This window comes from Salvia hispanica, chromosome 1 (genome assembly GCF_029641045.1).
Source record: "Salvia hispanica isolate PSC_SH4W2 chromosome 1, Shi_PSC_v1, whole genome shotgun sequence".
NCBI classification, from domain to species: Eukaryota; Viridiplantae; Streptophyta; class Magnoliopsida; order Lamiales; family Lamiaceae; genus Salvia; species Salvia hispanica.
Genome location: NC_142692.1, coordinates 57906875 through 57921664, shown reverse-complemented (window position 1 = coordinate 57921664; position 14790 = coordinate 57906875). Strand labels below are relative to the sequence as shown.

At 39.7% G+C, this 14790-nt stretch overlaps 1 pseudogene; it reads right to left on the bottom strand.

The window, feature by feature from the left end:
• Nucleotides 1-10739: 10739 nt before the first annotated feature.
• Nucleotides 10740-12714, bottom strand: LOC148934196 (uncharacterized; annotated as a pseudogene).
• Nucleotides 12715-14790: the final 2076 nt, after the last annotated feature.

The window sequence follows — 14790 nt, the reverse complement described above, 5'->3', positions numbered from 1 at the left end:
AGAGAAGAAAAAGTAGAGAGAGTATTGTTATCATTTTTAGAAACGTTTCATTTTTTATGGGACATACCAAAAAGGAAAACGTTTCATTTCTAATGGGACAGAGAGAGTATAACTCTTTAAGTTCGACATCTTTCCATGCAAAATAGTTACTGTACTATGTTTTTTCATTTTGCGTCATTAACAAAAATTAGCTTCTATTTATTCCTATTTATTCGACTTTTTCTTTTTATTTTTTTTAATTTACCAATTTTATATTAAAATGCACGTGGTTCACAAGTAAGATAATTTTTATTGGACGGTAATAGAAATATCATGTTTAAAAAATATTTGGGGCATAACGTAATTTGCGACGGTCAATGATTAATGAGATATTTAGTGGTTGAGACAATCCGAGGATTAAAAAAAAGGAGAGACTTAAAATAAATTAAAGAAAAGAGTTGCATATTTCTCAATTGAACGTTGGTTGATGAATACGTGCCATTGTTGGACTTGATTCACATTTCTCACTCTATTTTCTACTGACTATTTTTCTATAGCTTAGTATTTTAGTTATAGACTACATTTATCATTTTAAACTTATAGTAACTATTTCGACGCAGCTAACTTATTTGGAAATTATTTTGTAAATAGCTCACTTGGATTGTGACTTACAGTTAAATCCTAAACTATTTATGCAATATCGATTAAATTACGAGCCATTATAAAATATTTTAATCATGAGTATTGATTTTGCATCAATTGTACCGAGTCCATTGCAGGGTCTAAAAATTTGTCGTGACACATGGATGGCCTGACATATAAGTTCTAAAATGATACTCCCTCCGTCCACAAAAAATAGAGCACATTTGTCATTTTTGGTTGTCTACGAAAAATAAGACACATTCAGAAAAGGAAAATTTTCAACAACTTCCCTCTTACTTTTTTTTCTTCTCTCTTACTTTACCAATTATACATTAAAACCCATGTCATTCACAAAGTGCTCTATTTTTCGTGAATGGAGTGAATATACTGCATTATAGATGTGACAATTAAATTTGACCAGTTATGCAACCTTTCAGATCTAGCAAATGAATGTGATATATGGTAGTACATATAAAATAATATTCTCACCATTTCATAATAGATGACACACTTGGAATAATAATACTAGATTTTAGGAGATGTTATTTGTGTCTTGAGTGAAGAAAGAAAATAATTTATTTATATTTTTGTAAAAGAAAATCATTTTTAAAAAATAAATATAATATCTTTTATTGGACGAACTAAAAAGGAAAAGTGTAGAAAAAAAAATAGTATATTTAGTTTTGAAAATGACATTTAACCAATAAAATGTAGACATACAAAATCGCAAACGATTAAACAAATTGCATATATTCACCTAGTTTGTTATATATGGGCAATCTGATTAACTCTACATAAATATATTTTCTTAATTGAGAAAATAATCTAAGTTTTGAATTATCAGTCTTTTATCATAAATATCACATGGTATGAATAATGTCTAACCATTAATTTTACCTTAGAGAGCAATTTAAGTCATTTGGCATGGATTATGATCTATCGCTAATTAATTAGAAATCTATCAATTCTCAGTAGTTAGATTAGGAGATCTAGTGATTCAAATAATGCCAGGTGGATTATATTTTAAATTTAAATAATTAGTAAATAAACTTAAAGGGTATTAATCTCAATTTTTATTTATGGTAGTTAAAACTAATTACTTTCTCTCTTAAAATCATCTCAAAACTTTAAATTTACATAACTCTCTTGATTGAAATTATTTTTTCGCTAAAAATATACTCCATCTGTTTCTTAAAAATAGGGACATTTGAAACGACACGAGTTTTAATGCAAAATTTGGTAAAGTAAGAGACAGGGAGAGAAAAATTGGTAAAGTAAGAGAGAGAGAGAAAATAATTGGTAAAGTACGAGAGAGAGAGAGAAAAAAAAGTAATGGAATTAATGTTAGTGGATTATGGGTCCCACTTTATTAGGGTAAATAAATTGATGTATAAGGGTGTAAAGATTTCCAAAAATAGAAAGTTTGAAAGTTGCTATTTTTAAGAAACGGACTAAAAAGGAAAGAGTTGCTATTTTTAAGAAACGGAGGGAGTAGTAAATTAAAGATAATATTATAAGGATTCTAACGAGATTTCAATTGCATATGTTCCGTTGACGTTCGAATGAAAAAATTTGATAATTTTTATTTCAGTTTCGTATATCAAAAAATGCATCAAAAAATTTCAACATAACACATAAAAATTATCAATAAAACCGTGTTGATATTTTTGTGTACTTGTGTTGAAATATTTATTGTTAATACACTATGTTGATATAAAAAAAATCACGAAAATTATCATATGATAACAGATGACGATCTTACCTCTTAGTTGATATTTTGTCTGCTATTTATTGAAATTCGTGAGATTTAATCTCATCTATTCATCTTAAAATTTAAGAGTGTGGATTTGGTCTTAGTTTTGGATTATGATGCTATAAGTATTATAAGAGGACCCGTCTTGGCATATATGCAATAATTCAAAATACTACTTTTACCATCCTAAAAAATAGTACTCCCTCCGTCCAGGCTAAGATGCCACATTTCTTGGCCGACACGAGATTTTAGGAGTTATTGGTTAAAATGTTTAATTGGAGAGAGAAAATGTAGTGTAAGTATTAAAATAGAGAGAAAATGAAAGATGAATATTTTAATAGAAGTGAGAAAAAGATGGTGGGTGTATTAATTGGAGAGAGAAAGTTTCCAAAAAAGGAAATGTGTCATCTTAGTTGGGACAAACTAAAAAGGAAAACATGTCATCTTAAGCGGGACGAATGGAGTATATCATATCATATCTTCTCAATATTCTCATTACAAAACAGTGGAGCTTCTCTTTATATTCTGGACATGTTAATGTTTTTTTTTTAATTTTAAATTAGTTATATGTATACTAAATTGATAAAACTAAATATAGTTTTTAGAATATTTTTTGAATCCCCTAATGAAAAATCCTAGATCCGCCACCAGTTCCTATAAGCTACCAAGACGTTAACATCACTCTACTCTACAACTCAGTCGGCTACTCTATCCAAGCCCCTTGACCTAGCGGTTAAAGGAGGCAAGGATACCGCGTCCCCATCCTAGAGGTCACGAGTTCGACCCCTAGGAGGCGCAATTTGGGATTAATTTCCTATGTGGAACTGACAAGCTTATGGGCCTGTACCCAGCTGTGGGGGGATTAAGTTTGCTTGTGTGGGCATGTGGGCCTGTACTAAGCTGTTGGGGGGGGGGGGGGGGGTTAAGTTTGCTTGTGTGCCTCCGAGCTTATGGGCCTGTACCCAGTTGGGGGGGGGGGGGGGGGAGGGTTTAAGTTTGCTTGTCATAATTCGAACCCAATTGGGGGGGTAGATGGGGAACCATTGACGATCCTCTTAAGAAAAAAAAAAAAAACTCAGTCGGCTACTCTGCCTTTGTCCCGAGGTTCGACCAAGGCGGGAAGAAGACGGCCCACCAGTTGGAAAGAAAACACTCCCTCCGTTCCAAGTTACTTGAGTTGTATTCCATTTTGGGTTGTCCCAAGTTACTTGACTCACTTCTCTTTTTAACTAAAAACAAAACATCTAATCACACTTACTTTATTCTTTCTTTTACTTTATTCTCTCTCATTTCTCTTACTTTATTCTCTTTTTCTACTTTATTTAACTCATTAAACACAACTTTTTAAATCCCGTGCCGAAAAGAAACGACTCAAGTAACATGAGACTGAGGGAGTCTCTTATTTTACTATAACAATTATAACCATAATACAATCATTCTCCCTTTGTTAAGTTATGAGCCTTATTTGATGATAGTAAATGATCCAAGTAGATGTTGAGTTCTAGTGACAAATTAAATTTATTATTCTTTTAATAAATTATTGTCCTTCAACATATCCATATTGGTAGAGTGTTCATGTATAACTTTATGTACAATATTGATATTTACCTTTTCAGGTATTTAGATTTTTCATATCTGTATGCATTTTTTTATTACAAGTCGATGATTGAGAAGTGGAGTATCATATTGCCTAATTATTTGGATTCCGGTGGATAGAGAAATGACACTGTTAATAAAGGCAAACCCCCAAAGTCGCTACATTTAATAGGGTAGTATTAAATTAATTCAATTATTGTTTATAAAATTAAATATAAATTTTTAGAATACTATTCAATAGAGTAGAAGATTTGATTTCCACATTTATTTTCCATATATCTTGAAGAGTGAACTGCATGAAAGGTCCCTAACTTTTGTGTTTGTAACACCAGTGATCCCTAACAAAATATAATATCACCACAGGGGTCTAACAAAATATACATTCACAAACCAGGTGTTTTTAGCCATTTTTCAGAAGAAAATGCCCAAATGACTTGAAGGGCAATTTTGTCTAATAACTGCCAACCTACTCACCCACTTTACATTGACTTGCAGAGCTTTGTCAAATCATACAGTGTAAGAGTCATATATCCTATGATGTTGCATTTGAAGAGTTTTCATTCTCTTTTGTTTTTATTTTTAGTGTGCTTCTACAGTTAGTGTGCATCGCCATCTCTGAGTTAGTCATCGCAATTTTACGCATCTTCCACCCAGTGGCAGACACAGTAAGGAGGGAGGAAGGGCTTAAGCCCCTCCCTTCTCTCTGGTTTCACAAGTTCTATGATTGGAATATAATAATGGAGTACTAGTTAATACCTCTCTAGAACTCCACTAATCTCGATCTTCACCCCACCCCAAATTGAAAAAAAATCGAAAATCATGGCGGAGGAATCACGTTTCGTATGCAAGAAATTACCATGTGAGAATCTTTTGAGGTCACATTTAGTCTCAAATAGCTGCGAATTCAGTTGTGTTTCAGGAGAAATTAGAGTGTTTCGATAGGGGAAAATTGTTGAGTATCCAAGTTTGTAGAATTGGGACACGTTTTGAGGGAGAATTCCCAGAAGACGTGGCGGGCAGTGCGGCCGCCATTGGAGGAGGAGAAAGCTTGCAGTTGATGAAGGCGTTGTGAGGGCACATGACTTGACACTCAGAAAAGGATAGATGAAGAATGGCTAGTGTTTCTTGTACGAGTCACCATGAGAGAGAAATAAATGAAGATGAATTAACTCTATGTAAAATATGCAGTATTCTGGAGAATTGGCCCTACGTAATCATTTGTAAAATTGAAAGAAATGAAGATTGAAAAAATATTACTTTAAGTCACATCCTCTTGATGTGTAAGTGTGCAGTACATGAAGCAGGCTGCATGGCAGGGGCGGCGTCAGCATGGTGTCTGTGTTTGACGAGAATGCCCTTTTAGGGGCTGAGGGTGTTATGGTCCGTAAAAACCTTATTTATGATTGTATATTTTGTTAGACCCATGAGGTGGGAATTTGTTTTGTTAGGGGTCACCGGTGTTACAAACCGAAAAAGGTAGGGACCTTTCATGCAGTTCACTCTATCTTGAAAATATAGTACTCCCCCCGTCCCTTAAAATTTGACACCATTTGACCCGACACAGGTTTTAAGAAATGTGCGAAAAATGTTATAATTTGCTGGGTCTAACACGTTTCCTAAGCCAGGTGTGTGAAGAAAATCGCTAGATCAAGGAAGTACTGAAGGAGATGGTCTAGCGAAGGAAAGGAACGAAGTGAGCAGGATTTACAAGGAAATTGGCGTGACAGAGGAGTCAATAGTTGAGGACATCAAAGTCTTATCTATACCTCGCTGGGCCCCACTCAAACGCCTATATATAGAAGAGCATGCAACGCAAGGATATACACTTTTTTTCACTCTTCTTAGCTCACACACATTACACACACTTGGGAATGGATCTGGGGTAGTCGGGAACGGAAGGTTACTTTCTTAGAAATTTCGTGGTTGGCAACACCGTCCGAGTGTGGGCGAAGATACAATTCCTTTTAATTTCAGTTGTTTTGCTCGTTTTTACCGTCGAACTTCGCTTTTGGGAGTCGACCTTGCTGTTGATGATACTTATTTGTCTTTCCGTTTGTTGATCTGCGTTTAGCAGTTAAAATTTCAAGTCAATTTGCATAGATCTCTCTGCTGTTAGTTTATTTCTTCAAATGTTATGTCGATCTCTGTTTATTTTGATGTTGTGGTGTTTGATATGGAATTTGGTGATAGATATGTGGTTATTTGAGCATTCGGAGTTCCTTGTTTAAATCTGATGTGATGAAGAGTTTCTGTTAGTTGGAGTTCGCGTCGGACGCTTGGATCCGGAGTGGATTTAGCGTCTGAGGTTGGATTCGACGTGTGGAAAGATTGTTGTTAGATGGATTCTGTTTTCTTCTTGTTTTGTCTGTTTTTGCTTCGTCTAGAGTATGCAGATCTGTTAGGTCCTTCGTTGATCATGCTTTAATTTGATTTTAAAAGTCAGTTGCTCTGTTTTAATTTCGCTCATGTTGAATTTCTTAAGAAGTTTTACGCAATTTGGTTGTAGAAGACGATGTCGCTGTTAGTTAGTATGAGAGTTAGTTATTCTGCCAACTTTTCGTTCGTACTCTGCTTTTTCAGTCATGGTCACCACAGTAGGTTTATTTCCTAGGTCTAGTAGTGAAGTAGTTTTCTTAGGTCAAGTGTCGAACAGTTAATTTCCTTTACTACGCTCTTTCATGATTTTTGCCTAGGTCTAGCTGTTAGCTTAAGAATTTTAAAGTTTCCCAAGTCAAGTTAATTTTGTTTTTTTTCCTCAACCCAAGAAAATGCGTGGCAGCAGCTAACACCAAAAACACACCCAAATCCTTGAACATGAGTATTACGCATCCTTCTCTGTGGGATCGATCCCTACTTCCCTATACTAGGTTTAGTAAAACGGTTGAGGGTTTTTGAAAAGAAGTGCTTTGTGTGTCCGATGACCGGGATTCCTTGCGATCAACGAGTTCCTAGACCACGTGATCTAGTGGATTTGCTGGATGTAGGGAACCTGTTATTCCCTATTTGAATACATACAAATACATCAGAGGCTTTTCAGTCTTACGTTTATATATTAGTTTTAAAATAAAATGTGAGTGAGAATGAGTTAGTGGAATGTGAGGTCTACTACCAAAAATGGTAAAAGTGAAAGGTGACAAATTTTTAGGGACGGATGAAAAAGAAAATAAGTGACAAATTTTCAGGGACGGAGGGAGTAACAAATATACAATGATGCAATTAAAAATAATATTGATCTCGCATGTATTAGAGTATTCCGAATGTGAGTATACTTGTGCCAATAAATTTTCATAACTTGTAATCATATTTTTACTTTGATATTATATATTCTTTGAGTTTTCACTCACATTGTATTCCTCAATATCGCTCTTCATCGCATCCGACTCTAAATTCCCGAGTCGTATTATTTGTAGAGCAGGTATAACTTTATATACAATATCGATATTGTGAGTCTAGGTTTTTCATACAAGTTGGTGAGTGATGAGGACACTGTTAGGTTTGGTATACTGAAAAGCATGTTTCGAGCAAGTTTCGCTCGAATAGAATCTTGCTTGTATACGTAAAACTCTATAATCCACTTTTAACCCGATTCAGTATTATTCGAGTAGTCTCGCACGAATAGAATCACTATTATTATTACATTGTGTTTGCTTGTGCATTTATAAGATGTTTTATAAACATTTAAATGCATAAGAAGCAAACAAAGTCTAAGTCTTTTGCTTAGTAGACCGGTTGTGGGCGTCGTCCACTTTAAGGTAACACGGTCAGATCTATGCAATGCTTTGCAAAAGAAAAAGAAGAATTTCACAACCTAGATAGGCTTTGGCTACCTATCATGAAAGGTTGCAATGTCAGTCCGCATATTTCTAAGCCTTACTGAAATAAGATGACATTGGTGTGGTATAGCACTGAACGAATCTAACAGCAAGACGTGTCTTTATGCTATCTACTGAAAGACTAGGTCTTGATAAAATACTATTTCTTAATCTACATATGTTAACATTGAGCATACGATATTGATTATGCACTACTTTGAATTATCAAATGGTGCGGGTTTTTCGCAACCCAATTATCCTGATATATTGGGTAGTGGTGGTTAATATCTAGCGGTGCCAGGATTGCTATTATGTTGAAACGTGCACGAGGTGAGTCTCGTATGATAATGTCCTCAAGAGGAGCTCGAAACAAGGTTTTATTATTTAGAAAACTGGCCAGTTGGAGTTTTATCGCTCTATGAATAATAAATAAATGTTTCTTGCTAAGTCCACTCTTGGAAATTAATAAGATGTTAATTAATTAAGTTCATAGCAGACATTAATTAATTAATGGACATTTATATCTTAAGCGCGAGAAATAAATAATAAACAAAGTGGACACCTGGATTACTTGTAATTTCAGATTTGGATGGGGAGAGTTCAATATTACTTCTGTAGTGGCTGCTTGAAGCTCCAACGATTTGTTTTTAGAATGTGTGCACAGTAAGAAATAACAAGTCTCCTAGGTCCAGTGAATCCACTAGATCACAAGGTCTAGGAACTCACGGATCGTCGGAAGATCTCGGTCGTCGGACACACAGAACACCTCTTCAAAAACCCTCAACCACGTATACTAAAATTAGCACAGGGAAGTAGGAATCGATCCCACAGAGATGGATGCGCAAGTAAACATGCTCAAGGATTCGGGTCTATTTTTGGGTTGGCTGCTGCCACGCATTTTTGGGTTGAGGAAATTAAACTAAACTTGGAGTTGAAATCTGCTACGATAACAGCTAGATCTAGGCAGAACAGAAATCATGCATGTAATTGGAAACGAGTCAATCACTAGATGCAAGAAACTATTTTCTAAATTACCTAGACCTGGGAAATAAACTGACGGTGGGGACCATTTGCTGAAAAGGTAAAGTACGGATGAAAAGCTGAAAAACAGCTAACAAAAGTACCAACTAACAGCGACATCATCTTCTCCAATCAATTTGCAAAAAAATTTCAGTAGAAACAACGATGGAACGTGAATCGAAAACGAAACAGATAGAATTAAAAACAATTAAACGAAGAACAATTTAAACGAAGGGAGATCTACGGTTGCTAGACGAAGTAAAACAGAAAGAGAGCAGAAAACTCAAAATCCATGCACAACTCGGTTTCCCCTGTTCAGATCCACACTCGGATGTTAAATCCACTCCGGATCCAAGCATCCGAAACCAACTCCGTCCAAAATTATAACCATGACTACAGATTCGCCAAACAACCACCGATCAACAACAACAACACAGATCCACAGCTATATTACTTAGATCAAGCACAGAAACGTCCAAAACAAAGAATAATATTCAACTTCCGAAATTAAACCTCAAAACACAGAATCAACGTAAATCAACACAAGATAAACACCATCATGACATAAACTAAATGCATAGATAACCGATAAGTAGCCAGCAGCCAAATCGATTTCCAAAACGATGAAGTTCGACGGATAAAAGTATGAAAAACTGAATGTAAACAGATTGTTTCTTCGCCCTTCGCAAGGACGGTGTTACAACTAACTTTTCTCCGAAGATGAACCCCTAGAAGCCTTAACTACCCCAGAATTTCCCAATTTTCCCAAGTATGTGTGAGTGTGCTGCATGCTCCTTTATTTATAGGCGTTGAAGTGGGTCCAACGAGGTATGAATAGTCTTTGTTGCCCTTAGCTATTGACTTCCTTCGTCTAGCCATTTTTCTCTTCAACTCTGCTCACTTTCCTTCATTTTCCTTTGCTAGTCCATTTTCTCCAGCTCTTCTTGGATCTAGCGATTCCTTCACACACTTGGATTTCACCACATAACCGATGCATGAAATTAGCCTTATCAAACTGCTCACACTTAAACCATACTTGTCCTCAAGTATAAAGACAAGAAAAAGAAAGGCAAATTTCAAAGCACGGTTATCCCCTGAACGACTCTTTAGACTCTAACTTAACACACACTCCTAGACCTAGACATAACTAACGCACAAATAACAAACACTTAAAATAAATGAAAACACATAGACACATATGCATGAACTAGCTTCAACTTTTGAGCAACCGTCCCCACAAGATCAAGATCAATCCAACAGGCTGCACTTCTCCAAATCAGCCCTTTCCCTTCTTCTACCTAATCAATCTGTCAGTTCGTCAAGATAGCCTTTTACTTCTCCAATTGTTGGATTCACTTGATCACTCATTCCTCACCACAAAAACATAGACAACGAAAAAAACAAACAAAATAGCAGAAATTAAAAGTTACTTGGTCATGGGGGTGAATCACTTCTGGGGCTGGCTCCCTCGAGAGCCAGATTGGGGTGGGATCCCGGGGTGGGACATCTTCACTTTCTTTCTTGCTGGTTCCTCTTCTTCCTTCTCTGGTTGATCAGACACTGGTTTCTTATTCGTCAAGGACTTTGGCTTCGTTGGGATTGACACTGGCTTAGACACGGGTGGGTGACCATTTGCTTGAGCGGGTGCGGTGGTCGCTGGACGGATGGACTGCTCTGGCCTGGTTGCCTGACCTCGCTGCTGGACCCAGGAGTTACCTTCGACTGGGTCAAGGGAAGTGTCTTCTCCAACCATTTCAACATCTTCATTACAAGCTCCTCAACCTCCGTCATTCGCTCGTTTTGCTTGGCGGACTTCACCGCCAGGTCCGCAATGTTTCCGCGCAGGGTCTTCACCTCTTCACGGCTCCCGCTCAGCTCTTTCCTTATCCCTTCAAGTTCTCTCACCATCTCTTTCCACATCACTTGCATTTCTTTCTTCACCTCCTGGACTCCTTCCTCAGCTCCTCGACCTCTTCACTTGGCATAGCCTCCTCAGCCTCTCCAGCCTCCACTTTCACCTTGTCTCCTACCGTGTAGAAGAAGGTCTTTTTGCCGTGGGCTTGGAGTAACCCCTTGTTGAAAAAGTACTCAACGCTGAAAACCTCCGGGGGCTCGCACATGACGACTAAGGGAGCGGCTTTGGCTATCTTTATTTCAATGTTCCACTGGAGGTAGGCGCCGAGGAGGTGGCAGGTATACATATGACGAGCAGGGTTGCTTGTCATTTGGTGGCATGCTTGAGCCAGCCAATAACCTAGATGCACCTTCACGCCTTTTGCCATGCACCAAGTGAAATAGAGGTCGGTAGTTGTTAGAGCTGAATTCGCAGTTCCCATCAAGTTGTAGCTGATAAACGTCTGGGCAAACCGAAGGATTCGGTCCTCAATGTGAGAGGCCTTGGAGTAGCTGGACTTAAATGCCCCTGCCTTAGAGTGGGTGACTAGTTTCCACGCTGCCTGCACTTTGAAACCTGGCATATTCTTCGGCACGCCGATCATCCTCTCGTTCCATATTCCTTCATCATCCTCAGCCTGGGTAAACAACCCCATCCTCAAAGACCACTCTCGGATGCTCATTTCATGTTCCTCATTAAAAAGCCTGAATGTTATGGAATCCGCATCAAGGTCAGAAGTGTTTTTTAATCGGAATGTTGAGAAAAACTCCCTTGCTTAATCCACCAGTACTTTCTCCTGGCTGTGCCTTAATAACCACTCAAAACCGATTGAATAGATACATGCGCGGAAGTCCTCATCGCATGCAATCATCCGAAGCTCCTTGGGGCTGTACTGCTTGCCAGACTTAGCCATCTTCCCAGCACTGCATCTCTCTTTGTACACTGTGGCCTGTTTCTGATCGTCGAAATGCCTCATCGACTCCAGCAGCTCCTTGGTCAGCCACACCTCCGGGCGTCCCTGGATAAACTCCTCTTCAGATTCTTCGAGTTCAGAATTGGACCCAGGAGTAGGCTTGTCTTGTTCCTCGGTAGAGGGAGCTTCGGTCACTGGGGAAAGGGTCTCCTCAACCTCTTTGACGGAAGGAGCTTTCCTTGATCATGTTGACTGAGTCGCCGCTGCCTTTCCTTTCCTTTCCCTCTCCTTGGCCAGGCGACGTTCCTCTGCCTCTTCAGCGTTCATCCCCCGGGCAGGGAACTCCTTCTTCTCGGAATAAACCAAGTCATCCACTTCGTCAAGCAGACTCCTTCTGGCTCTTCTCCTCTCTGCTCTCTCGTCCACCCGGGGTTCGTCTTCTTCCTGGTCGTCCACCAGGTCCACAATCAGATTTAGCCCTTCCTCACCGGGCTCCGGCATTCCAGTAGTATCCAGGTTTGTTTCTTCCAAAAGCTTTACCGGGGTTTCCCCCACATCATCCACCATCGGGGTCGCCCCCTCAGTATAAACAGGGGTTTCCCCCCCTGACATCACTTGGGGTCGCCCCCTCCTCCACGGGTTCAGGAGTCGCACCCCTAAAATCCTTTGGGGTTTCATCCCCAGTCTCCATAGGGGTTTCCCCCTCATCCATCAACTCTCGAACAGGGGTTTCCCCCTCAGCAACTTCTTCGTGAACAGGGGTTTCCCCCTCACGAATCCTTTCCACAACAGGGGTTTCCCCCTCCACATTGTCTTCCATAACAGGGGTTTTCCCCTCAGCAATTTTCTCACCCTCAGAGTTAGGGTTTTCATTACCTTGTCTTTCGGTCTCCACCTCCGCTTCACCATTCTTCCGCCCACCATCTGCCGGCAGTTCATTCGTTGCCTCTTCTTTATCCGCCTCCAGTGAAGCGGTTTCTGCTTGTTGAGATCCAGAGTCCGGCACCCTGGTTGAATCTTGAGGCCTTTCTTCTTGGGGAACTGCGGGTTGTGCTGCCAAATCCGCTGGGATCGTTGGTGATGGTACGGCCGCCGCGGATGCCATCAGATTGGTGGAGAACAGAGCGTAAACTTCTTTCGCCTTCTCGACGCTCCCTAATTTTTGCGTCAATTCTACCAACAGAACCGCGTCGTACACCGCCGGCTACGAACTGCTGGTGGCCTGAGTTGGATCCATTACTGTAAATCTGAAATCAAGAAGAAAACTCGGTCGAAATTGGTTAGGGTTTGTATTTCTTGAGAGAGAACGAAGTAGAGAGAAGGAAGAGAAAATGCAGTTTCGTCGATTGGGATTATTGGAGAGAGAAATGCCGGTTAGCCTTTTCTGGTGAAAAGATGGTGCGGTTGCAGGCGTGATGTAAGCAACCGTACACCTCCCATAAATATCGGCAATTTTGAAATTCAAATTATCTCCATCCCTCCTTGACTTCCTTCTCCAGGCTTTCCTTTGTTTGAAAAGCAATTAAACTATTTACACACTCTTTTTTAGTATTCCCGAGATTCCCTGGTTCAGTGTATATATTCAAAATGTCAACCAATTTACCTGACCCAGGAATTCATCGAGAATACCTCCTCGTCTGACTAGGTGATAATAGGGAGTGCGCGTAGTGGCACTTCCTCCACTACACACAACTCAGAATTATCCCTATAGACTTTCACTCTATGACCATTAACAAGAAAAAGGACAGAGTTAGAGGCACTTCCCTGGATTTCTACTGCTCCATTTGCGCGGAGGCCGACAATGGTATATGGACCGATCCACTTAGACTTCAACTTCCCTAGCATCAGCTTGAGCCGGGATTGGAAAAGGAGCACCTTCTGTCCAACATGGAGTTCCTTGACCCGGAGATTCTTGTTATGCCAGAATTTTATCCTTTCCTTATATCACATGGCAGACTCATAAGACTCCAGCCTCAGTTCCTCCAGTTCTTGTAGCTGTAATTTCATTTCCTCTTCACAAGCCGAAGGCTTCATATTCATCTCCTTTACTGCCCAGTACGCCTTATGCCTGATACCCACGGGCAGGTGGCACATCTTGCCAAACACCAGCCTAAAAGGAGACATTCCGATCTTGAAAGCAGTTCTGTAGGCCCATAATGCATCACCGAGCCTCTTACTCCAGTCTTTCCTTGACGGATTAACTGTCTTCTCCAATATTGCCTTGATCTCACGATTAGAAATTTCTGCTTGGCCGTTAGACTGAGGGTGGTACGGGGTAGATACCCTATGGTGAACACCATATTTCTTCATCAGAGCCTCGATGGTGCGATTACAGAAATGTGTTCCTTGATCTGAGACAATGGCTCGAGGAACTCCGTATCTGTTGAAGATATTAGCCTTCAGAAATTTTGCCACCTCCTTCGATTCACATGTCGTGGTGGCTTTAGCTTCTATCCATTTAGACACATAGTCTACTGCAACCAATATATATGTGTTCCCACAGGATGATGGAAATGGTCCCATGAAGTCCATTCCCCATACGTCGAAAATTTCGCAAACAATCACCGGGACCTGAGGCATCTCGTCCCTCCTTGAAATTCCCCCTGTCTATTGGCATCTCTCGCAACACTGACAAAACTCAAAGACATCTTTATTAAGCGTCGGCCAGTAGAAACCGCTGTCCAATACTTTCCTTGCTGTCTTCCTTGGTCCAAAGTGACCTCCACACGCCAAGGTGTGGCAATGAATTAGCACATTTCTTTGTTCCCATTCGGGAATGCAGCGTCTAATCACTTGCTCCGAACACATCTTCCATAAGTAAGGATCGTCCCAAAAGTAATATTTGGCATCGCTTTTAATTTTCATCTTCTGGGCCCGGGAAACTTCGTCTGAACTTGGCACTTCTTCCGTGACCAAGTAGTTGGCTAAGTCAGCAAACCATGGCTCTGCGTTAAGTGTTCGCTTACCCTTGTCGGAATCTCCTAGACCGGTTAATGCCAAAACTGCTTCCCAACTGATCCGTCTAGGAAAATCCCCTAGATAATACAAATGTTCTTCAGGAAAAGCATCGGGTATGGCCTCTTCTGTTTCCCCTTGATGAATTCTGCTCAAGTGATCGACTACTCTATTCTCCGTTCCTCTTTTGTCTCTCACTTCCCAATCAAACTCCTGCAAAAGCAAC